Below are 10,469 nucleotides of genomic sequence, written 5' to 3'. Positions count from 1 at the left end.
AAATTCTGAGTACGCCATTCCCTTCGTATTGACGTAACTAAGAAAGTTGTCTCGCAGGAATCCTTTGATTTCATTCAGGTAGGAAGTTATGGCTTCCAGAGTGTTTGAGCATATATTCGCGATTCGACGAATATCCTAAGTATAACTGGCTCGCAGGAATTGATTCGTTTCGCATTCTGAGAAAAATGCTATTTTTACCGGTACATGCCTCATGAATTTTATTCAGATATTTTCTGAAAAATTGCGGGTCTTACAGAAATTCACATACGAAAGAAATTAACACAAAAAATGATAGGTACAAAGGCTAAAAAGGTCATAAAAATAATAGTATTTGTGATTTTAGATAGGAGACAAATTTTTTAAATTTCAAGGTCTTTCAAAAAACGTGTTATTTTTTGAAAACTAAATTTGATTAGTGTATTCATTTTAGCCTTAAGGAGGTTGGCATAGTGGGGTGGAGGGCTTGGCTGCTACACTGGCAGTCAAGGTTCGATTCCCATGAGCACCCCTTTGCTCAAGCCAACACGTAACATAGGCCCCAGGGGCAGGGGTATTAGCCTCAAAGTTTTACGTTGCCGACACGATGATCATAGGTATGACAGACTGAAACAGTGCGACCAGGCCTTCGTGTCAATGCAGTTTCTTTGGGTAATAAAAAAATATATGCTTGTATAGGAGGTGGTCAGATATGATATAAGGAGCGCTATACTTATGTGGGGCAACATTGAAAAAAGAAATAGCTTTGATTCTTCATTCATTGGAGAAATTAAAAGAAGAAAAAAAAGGAAAAACTATATGCATTGACACATGAATCTTCTTATGGGCCATAACTTCTACTCTTTTGATGATCATAATATTTTAGAAAACAACATTCTGTGGACATAGCAGACACTCTTTTTTTCTAGTAGATAGAATCAAAACATGTTATGTCCCAATGCCATTTAATAAAGTATTAGGCACTAAGAGTGAAATCTCTTTTAATGTCTACAATGGTGCAAGCATGTCCAATTTGGATTTCCCAATTCCCTTGGATCTAATAGTATTTGACAGAAATCCACTTAAATATGTTTTGACACACTGATGTAAAGCAAGATCAATGGTCTCCAATTGCCTATGGCCTTAAGAAAGGTGGGGGTGAAACCCGAGCCATTGATTAAGAACCTTGAACAATAGTCTATAAAATTCGAGTTAATCCCCACCATCAATGTGACAAATATTGGTCATAATTTGAAGGTATTGTGGAACACACACACACACACACACGGTATTCTGTCATTGTTTAAGAGGGTCAATATATCACAAATATTTTCAAAATGATTATTGTGGTGACGAAAATAACTATTTTATTGCAATATTTGCATTTATACTGCATACCAATGTTGTTGAAAGTGAGCCTCAAGGCACAAAAAGCACCCCTGGAACAAGGCTGAGGGGCTTTTTGCCTTGAGGCGTGTCTTGAGACACACACCTCGTGGCGAGGCGCACCTATGTGACACGCCTCAATTTGCCATGGTCAAATGTAGGGATGCACACGAGCTGGGTTTGAGCCAAGCTTGAGCTGGCTCGACACCTGAAGAAAACAGATTGTTCAAGCTTGGCTCGAGCTCAAGCCGAGCTTCAACAACCATGGCTCGACCAGGCTGAAAATCTTTAATTTAAAAATATTCTTATTTTTCTTGAAAATGACGTAAAATGCCTTTTCGAAAAGAGATGTAACGATTTGAACTCGTGTCCCTTCCAAAGGTGACCAATGAGTTGCCCATTAAGACTTCTCTTTGTGTTAATAGAATGAGCAATGTGAAGCGAGCCTAATCGGGCCGAGCTTATTCGAGACGGACGGGTTCAAGCTCGGCTCGTTTATGTGTACCGAGCCTGAACCATTGTTCAAGCTAGACTCATTTATCATTTCCAACGAGTTCGAGCCGGGCTTAAACGAGTCGAGCCCGAGCTGTGCACCCGGACTCAAATGAGGTCAAAATCCAAAATTTGACCGAAAATCAATTTTAAAAGAAAAAAATTACAAACAAAAGGGAAGGCCCGACCTTAGGGCTCTCCTCCTCTTTCCTCCCCACCACCAGCGGCGTCTCTCTCTGCCGAAAGAAGAAGAAGAGGAGAGGAGCGGCTGAGCGCACTCTCTCTCTCTCTCACTCAGGTACGTACTCTCTCTCGTCGTCTCTTCTTCTGTTCTTCTTCTTCTCCTTCTTCTTCTGTTCTTCTTCTTCCCTCCTCCTCTTTCTCTTCTTCCTTCTTCCTTCTTCCGTTCTTCTTCTTCCCTTCCTCTGCTTCTTCTTCTTCCCTGATCCTTTTTTCTTCTTCTTCTTCCCTGCTCCTCTTGCTTCCTCTGTTCCTTCTTCTTTCCCCCTCTTCCTCCTTCTTGATGACTGTAATTAATTGGTGTTTCAGGTTGTCATGCTTTGGATCAGATTATTTTTATGAAAAAACCTGATTTTGTTGTAGAATTTGATGGAGTATGAGACATTGATGTAAAAAAACCTGTGTAAATACAAATTCTAATATAATGCATGTTTTTCACTACATAAACTATAGATGTAATGTTTGTAGGGTCTGATTTACATAACATGCTGTGAAACATTGAAAACTAGTTGAGCCATTTCCAGAATTTTTAGCTGACACCGATTTATCTCAAGGTTGTCAAAAGTTCAGGTGTCTGGCATACATGATGGTGTCAATTGGGGGCAGGTTATATGTTCCCCCCCGGAACACGAACTGTAGCTACAGTGCGTGTTCCGGGGAGAACACGCAACACCCTCTCGTGTCAATTGGCCTAGTGTTGCCAAGGTGATGCCAGGTTCTTTTTTAAAAATTAAAAGTGCAAAACTACTCTATTGTGTAAGCATGAAATGATTATCTTATATGAAGATGTACCATAACAATGAAAAACATGGAGGTTCCATGTTTTCCAACCATTCCATGAGTTCTGAATTAGTACACAATACACATACATGATACTTTTATAATTATATTTGTGCGTGCACACACACACACGCACACCCACCTACTCACACACCCACCTACTCTCACACCCACCTACTCACACACCCACCTTTTGATGATAAGTAGAAAAGTTAAAATGAAAATATTTGCTCGTGTCATTTCATGCATGCTAATTTCATGAAGGACCATACTTCTCTTTATAAAGATTGTGTATGTACCAGAGTTACCCGAAGCTTCTTAGATAGGATTGTGTAAGCTTCTTAGATAGGTGGGAAGCTCGCTTGGAAAGGCCGATACTTTTGACTTCCGAAACTTGATTCCCCCACACTTCTCCTATGCTTTCCACACACTTAATCTATTCTTCTTATATGTTATCTCACTCTACTTTTAATGTTTTTTATGTGTTTCCTCTCACGCTTCTCACTCACTTCCACGTGCTTTCTCTAAATTGGCAGTCATCAGTTTTAGATTTTATTAAAAACTTTAATTTACACTAAAAAATCATGAAATTTAAGAATAGTCACTTTTATTTTAGTTTTTATTTGCGTTCCATTTTGATTCTCATTCAATTCTTATATTGTTTTTTTATTCCTCGCTTCCCGCTTCCTATACATTTTAAAATGCATCCCTTCTCACTTCTGCTTCCTAGTCAGTCAACCTTGGTATGTATATGTCATCCATTGTGTATGCGTAGGTTTGTAATTTTGTATATAAAGTTAGTCTACATGAATTTGTGACTGTTCATGTCATTAGATCATGAAAACTAAAATAAGTTTAACCTTTTTTTCTTGGTGAGTGTAAGTATAGATAATTAAATATACATTATTACATGCAGTGTTATGAAAAGCATTGAGGTCAGTGTTGTGAAAAGCGTTGAGGCGTAGCGAGGCTCTCCACAAAAAACTAAGGTGTGGTGTAAGCATCAATTTTTTTTAAAACTTAAAAAAAATTATAAAAAAATCTAAAAATACAAATAAATAAAGAAATACTTTAGTTATGAAGTAACAACTAATAAGAAATAGAAAATCTCAAATCAGTACTAAAAAATATAAGATTAACATAAATTAACTAAAAAACTAATTACATAACTGGAAAACTAATTATATAATTAAAAAATATAATGTCCTATAAAGCAACAACCAATAAGCAATAGAAAATCTCAAATAAGTACTAAAAAATATGAGATTAACATATAAAAAGCAAAATAAACTAATTTAAAACTAATTAAAAGCTTATTGATTAAAAATAAAAGTAAAATAATCTAATTAATTCAAAGTAATAAAGAGATTGATTACATAACTTGAAAACTAATTATATAATTGAAAAATATAATGTCCTATAAAGCAAGCAACAACCAATAACCAATAGAAAATCTCAAATAAGTACTAAAAATATGAGATTAACATATAAAAAGCAAAATAAACTAATTAAAAACTAATTAAAAGCTTACTAATTAAAAATAAAAGTAAAATAATCTAATTAATTCAAAGTAACTAAGAAACTGATTACATAACTGGAAAACTCGCCTTATGGCGAGGTGTGCCTTTTGCGCCTCAAGGTGCGTTTTTGATGACACTGGTTGAGGCGTAGCGAGGTGCTTCACCAAAAATTGAGGCAAGGCGTAAAGTGTAAGCCTCATTTTTTTTGAAAACTTTAAAAAAATTATAAAAAATATCTAAAAATATAAATAAATAAAGAAATGCTTTATTGATGAAGTAACAACCAATAAGAAATAAAAAATCTCAAATAAGTACTAAAAAATAAGAGATTAACATATAAAAGTAACTAAGAAATTGATTACATAACTGGAAAACTATTTATATAATTGAAAAATATAATGTCCTAAGCAACAACCAATAAGCAATAGAAAATCTCAAATAAGTACTAAAAAATATGATAGAGATTAACATATAAAAAGTAAAGAAACTAATAAAAAGTAAATAAAAATTCTTCTTCTTCTTCTTCTCCTCCTCCTTCCTTTTTTTTTTCGCCTCAGGCGAGTTTTTGATAACACTGATTACATGTGTTCTAGTGCTTGAAAAATTAGCTTGATGTTTGTTTAGAAGTTAAAACTTTATATTTCCTATGTCTTATTGTTTGTTGCTTCATCAATAAATCTTTTCTTTAATTATTTGTATTATTATATATTTTTAAAGTTTTTAAAAAGTTAAAAAAAAAATAATTTTGAGGCTTAGTCCTCGCTTTATGTTTTGGTGAAGCGCCTTGGTACGCCTCAACGCTTTTCACAACATTGGATCACAACACAAGTTGTATGTCCTATTGCCATTGGTGGTGGATGGATTAACATTGGGAATATGGAGGATCCATCATTTGATGAATGATGTGATTCTTCTTGATGGGTTTTTTGAAAAATGTGAAGTTGCATGTTAACTGTTTGATGAAATTCTTGAAAGGGGCATCTCATGGATTGGCACAATTTTGTTTTACATTTTGCGTGCTTGTTTCGTTAGTTATTTCTTTGGGGCATTTGTTTTGGTGGAGGTCCATCACATTTTAGTCATTTGCATAATTTAAATGAAAAAATGTCCAGAACATTTGCTAGGCTAGTACCTGATTCGAATTGCTTAGAGTTCTGCTATTATTATATTAATTGTGGTTTTAAGTGGTGCAATATGGTTGCACTGCACCGTTGAATAGGCAATTATAAACATCCAAAACCTAAGAAAAGAAAACTGAGCTTCAAAAAACCCTACAAAAATACTAAAATGGGAAATTAAGTGTCTGATATTTGTCACAAGCAAAAATGTAGCTGAAAATCCTGCTATCAATTGCCTGAGAACAAGAACACCTGCTATTTTGAATCCACTCGCTAGGTTAGAAACAAAACCAGGGATTGTATTCCCTTTCCCTAAAATTCTATATGTGGTGATAATTGTAAGAATTTCCCACCTGATTCATCTACGCAGAAAGTAAGGGTGAGGAATGAGAGAGAGAGTTGCGGCAGCAAAGGGGGACTTCTTCTCATAGGAAGTCGTGCCCTATTTCATGTATGTTGAAGGATGGATGAGAAGCACCGAACCTTGGGTAGAGAGAGAGAGAGAGAGAGAGAGAGAGAGAGAGAGACGGCTGCACAGAAAGTAAACTTCATATTTGATTAGGGCAGCTACTCTCTATGTTAAATAGAGATAAGCCAAAAGGAAGAAATTACATCTAAGTCCATTATTTAATAAAATTTCAAATCACCTCTAATTTAATAAGGCTTAAACTTAAAACCACCTATTCTCAACACTCTCCCTCAAGCTGAAGCATAGATATCGATCATGCTCAGCTTGTCACAACAATGGAAGAAACTAGGCCTCGCAAGGGCCTTGGTAAAGACATCAACAACTTGATCTTCGGAAGATACATGATCTGTGCAAATATAACCAGTCTGAATCAAGTCACGTACATAGTGACAGTCAACTTCAATATGTTTAGTCCTTTCATGAAAAACTGGGTTGTTGGCAATATATGTAGCAACCCTATTGTCACACACCATCACCATAGATAGGGATACTTTCACCTGAAGTTCGGTCAAAACTGATTTTACCCACATGATCTCAGCTGCGGTCTGAGCCATAGCTATGTATTCTGATTCAGCACTCGACCTGGCTACAACAGTTTGTTTCTTACTCCTCCAGGTAACAAGATTTCCTCCCACAAAAACACAAAATCCAGTTGTTGATTTTCTATCTTCGATAGACTCCGCATAATCTGCGTCAGTGTAAGCAACAACGTCCAAGAAAGGATTTTGTTTAAACAACAGTCCTTTACCAGGAGATGATTTTAAGTACCTGAGAACCATCATAGCTGCATCCCAGTGAGCTTTGGTAGGTTTATCCATGAATTGACTAATTTTACTCACGGCTAATGAAATGTCAGGTCTAGTAACAGTCACATATAACAACTTACCCACCAAGGATCTAAAACTAGTACTATCCACATATTCAGATTTCTCATCAAACATATGAGTTTTAGGATCCATAGGAATGTTAGCTGGCTTCGCTCCTAGCATTCCAGTCTCTTTTAATAGGTCCATCACATACTTTCTTTGTGACAAAACTAAGCCCTCTTTGTTTCTTGCAGCCTCAATACCCAAAAAAATATCGAAGGGAACCAAGATCTTTAGTAACAAAGTGTTTCTGAAGATGATTCTTTGTTGCGGAAATATCTTGGGCACTGCTTCTTGTTAATATGATGTCATCGACATATACCACCATAACAACAATTCCAGCACTAGTTTGCTTGATAAACAAGGAGTGGTCTGAGGCTGAACTGACAAATCCAAACTCCGACATTACCTCAAATAATTTTTGAAACCATGCTCGAGGACTCTGCTTCAGGCCATAAATAGCCTTCTTCAACTTGCACACTTTCTGACACTCCCCCTGAACCTCAAAGCCTGGGGGTTGTTGCATATAGACTGTTTCATGTAAATCTCCATACAAAAATGCATTCTTGACATCCAACTGAGACAAGGGCCATCCATAGTGCACTGCAACAGAGAGAACAAGATGAATAGTTCCAAGACGAGCGACTGGGGAAAAAGTTTCAAAAAAGTCAACACCATAAGTCTGAGTATAGCCTTTTGCAACCAATCGGGCTTTGTATCGTTCAATTGACCCATCCGAGTTATATTTAATGGTATATACCCATTTGCAGCCAACAATATCTGCATCAGTTGGAGGATCAACCAAGTCCCAAGTGCCCCTAGAGCATAGGGCATCCATCTCATCCTGCATAGCCTGCATCCATTTGGGGTCGAATAGAGCCTGAATGTGATGAAGCAGAACAGAAGAGGCAGACAAAGCCGAGATAAAATTCTTCATGGATGCCCCAAGATTAACTTCAGAAACAAACTGAGAAATGGGATGAAGGGTGCACTGTCTTTTTCCTTTTCGCAGAGCAATAGGAAGATCCTTATCAAGAGCAGAAACTTCAGTATGCTCAGATGTACTTGCCTCAGGAGAAGGAGATAATGGAGGCATGGAGGTAGGTGGTAACCTGTGAGTATACACTATAGGAGGGTTTCTGTATCGAGACTCCCTAGAGGATGGAGCCCCAGGCTGTGGAGTGAACGACTCTAAAGGAAAAGGAGGAATTGGCAGAGGAAAGACATCACCCTGACTCTCATGTAACCTTGGAGTAGTACTCGAGAAATATGGAGTAGACTCAAAGAAGGTAACATCCGCACTGACATACTCTTTATGGGATATAGGGTCATAGCAACAATATCCTTTTTGATTCTTAGGATACCCAAGGAAAACACATTTAATAGACTGTGAAACAAGTTTATCTCGATCAGGACCCAGCTTATGCACAAAGCACACACATCCAAAAACTTTAGGGGGGATAGGAAAAAGAGGAACCTCAGGATGAAGAATTTGGATTGGGATCTGTTCGTCTACAGAACTTGAAGGCATGCGGTTTATAAGAAAACCAACAGTCAAAACTGCATCTCCCCAGTATGATGCAGGCATATTGGATTGAATCATTAGGCACCGAGCAACATTGAGAATTTGTCTATGTTTTCTCTCAGCCACACCATTTTGTTGGGATGTATGAGGACATGTAAATTGATGTTGAGTCCCTTTATCAGAATAGAATTGAAGCAAGTCTTTGGATTTGAACTCAAGAGCATTATCAGTGCGAACAATTCTAACACACATGTCAAATTGAGTTTTTATTTCAACAATCAAAGATTTAAGAATGACAGGGCCTTGAGACCGATCTTTCAACAAGAACACCCATGATAACCTTGAGAAGTCATCAACAATGACCAAATAATAACGACACTGAGACCTACTAGGAATCCTACTCGGACCCCATACATCGACATGAAGAAGATCAAACAATCTCTGACTCGATGGACTTTGACTAGAGGGAAAAGAGCTTCGACAATGTTTTCCCAATTGACATGTTTCGCATTGAAAAGAAACTGAGGGAGGTATATGAGGAATGACTCGACGAAGTTTTGACAGTGGAAGATGACCCAGACGATGATGCCATAACAAAGGACTCGAGGAAGACGTAACAGTAGAATAGACAGAACCCACTGGTTGATGTAGATAATACACACCACCTTCCTCATAGCCGCCACCGATCCTCTTCCCCGTAAGCAAGTCTTGAAAAGTGCAACCCATAGGATAAAAAATTACCCTACAATTCAGCTCTTTTGTCATTCTACTGACAGATAATAGATTCTGTGGAAAAGAAGGAGCATGAAGAACATTTGACAGTTGAAGGGTAGGAGAAATAGACATGTTTCCCTGCCCTACAATTGGGGAAGAACTGCCATCAGCAAGGACTACCCCTTTTTGATCGGTTACAGGATTTAAACTTAAAAAGTTACTCGAATTTCCGCACAAGTGTCTGGATGCTCCAGAATCAATGATCCACTTACCACCTTGGCCAGATAGGCCATCACCTGCCAAGCACGCAACCTTAGCAACAGAAGACTTCGAAGAGGATGAGCATAAAGCAAGAAGCTTGTTATATTCAGCCCGACTAAGAGTTATATAATCATTGGAGCAATTCGCATCTGATTTAACCACTTGAGCCATAAAGAAAAGAATGAGTTAAAAAACGAACAGGTCTTCAGATTGATGACACTAATTTGTCTCCACCACGACAAAAAAAACTCCACACTATGCAGGTCCACAAAAAAAAAATTGTTACTCTGCTTCACGACGTCTGCGCAACATCCATACCACTCACCAGATCAGGAACCCATGGATTCATCACAACTTGTAGATCCGATCTTCTAGAGACGATCTGTCCAAAAGGAAATCCAGAAATCACCTTCATGCGATCAACCTTTCACGAGCATTGCCTTCACACGTTCCCAAGAATGTACAATAGCAATAACATAGTTAAAGACTACTCTCACGATCCACCAAATAATCAGATCTGAAATCAGTCAGATCTGATTCTTTCTCCCCCTTTTTTTTCGGCAACCAATATGTAGATCAACAACTGAGTTTGATCTTCACCACGACACACAGATCAACAACTACCCCTTTTTGTTTTCGACACCCACAAACGACACAGGGAATTACAATCAGACCTGATTTCAACACAGCAGAGACTCACGCTTGCTGCTTCCACGACATGAGCACAACCGAAACTAACATGCTTCTTTCACAAAAAAAATCACGACAGCATGGTTGGTAGGAGCTGTCAATGCAGTCTCCTTGTGGTGATACATAGCAGGTTCAAAACTCAGTGGTACGTTGAATAAAAACTGGTGAGGGTCAGCCTAACTTAGCTTTAAAAAAAAATCACGACAAAAAAATCACGACCCAGCAGGTAATCACGACAGGTGCTGAAATCACGACAAAAGCTGAACTTACGACAGCTGTAAATCATGAGAGTTGCTACTGAAATCATATAGATAGATGTTGTAACTCACGACAGCATGAGAAAAAAAAATTCACGACCCAGTAGAAATCACGGTAGATGCTGAAATCACGACATATGAAGAAGGAAGATCATTTCTTCAAGGGACACGATAC

At 37.7% G+C, this 10,469-nt stretch overlaps 1 protein-coding gene across 1 annotated transcript in view; it reads left to right on the top strand.

The window, feature by feature from the left end:
* Window positions 1-2,029: 2,029 nt before the first annotated feature.
* The window catches only part of LOC149845701 (uncharacterized), a 42,707-nt gene continuing 34,267 nt past the window's right edge, over window positions 2,030-10,469 (top strand). Inside the window, exon 1 of the mRNA XM_089989055.1 lies at window positions 2,030-2,152. The gene's annotated coding sequence lies outside the window, so the exon portion shown is untranslated. The remainder of the gene's footprint in view (window positions 2,153-10,469) is intronic.

Source organism: Nuphar pumila, chromosome 2 (genome assembly GCF_984573655.1).
Source record: "Nuphar pumila chromosome 2, dmNupPumi1.hap1.1, whole genome shotgun sequence".
NCBI classification, from domain to species: domain Eukaryota; kingdom Viridiplantae; phylum Streptophyta; class Magnoliopsida; order Nymphaeales; family Nymphaeaceae; genus Nuphar; species Nuphar pumila.
The sequence above is the reverse complement of the archived record's forward strand: the minus strand, read 5'-3'. Positions and strand labels throughout refer to the sequence as shown.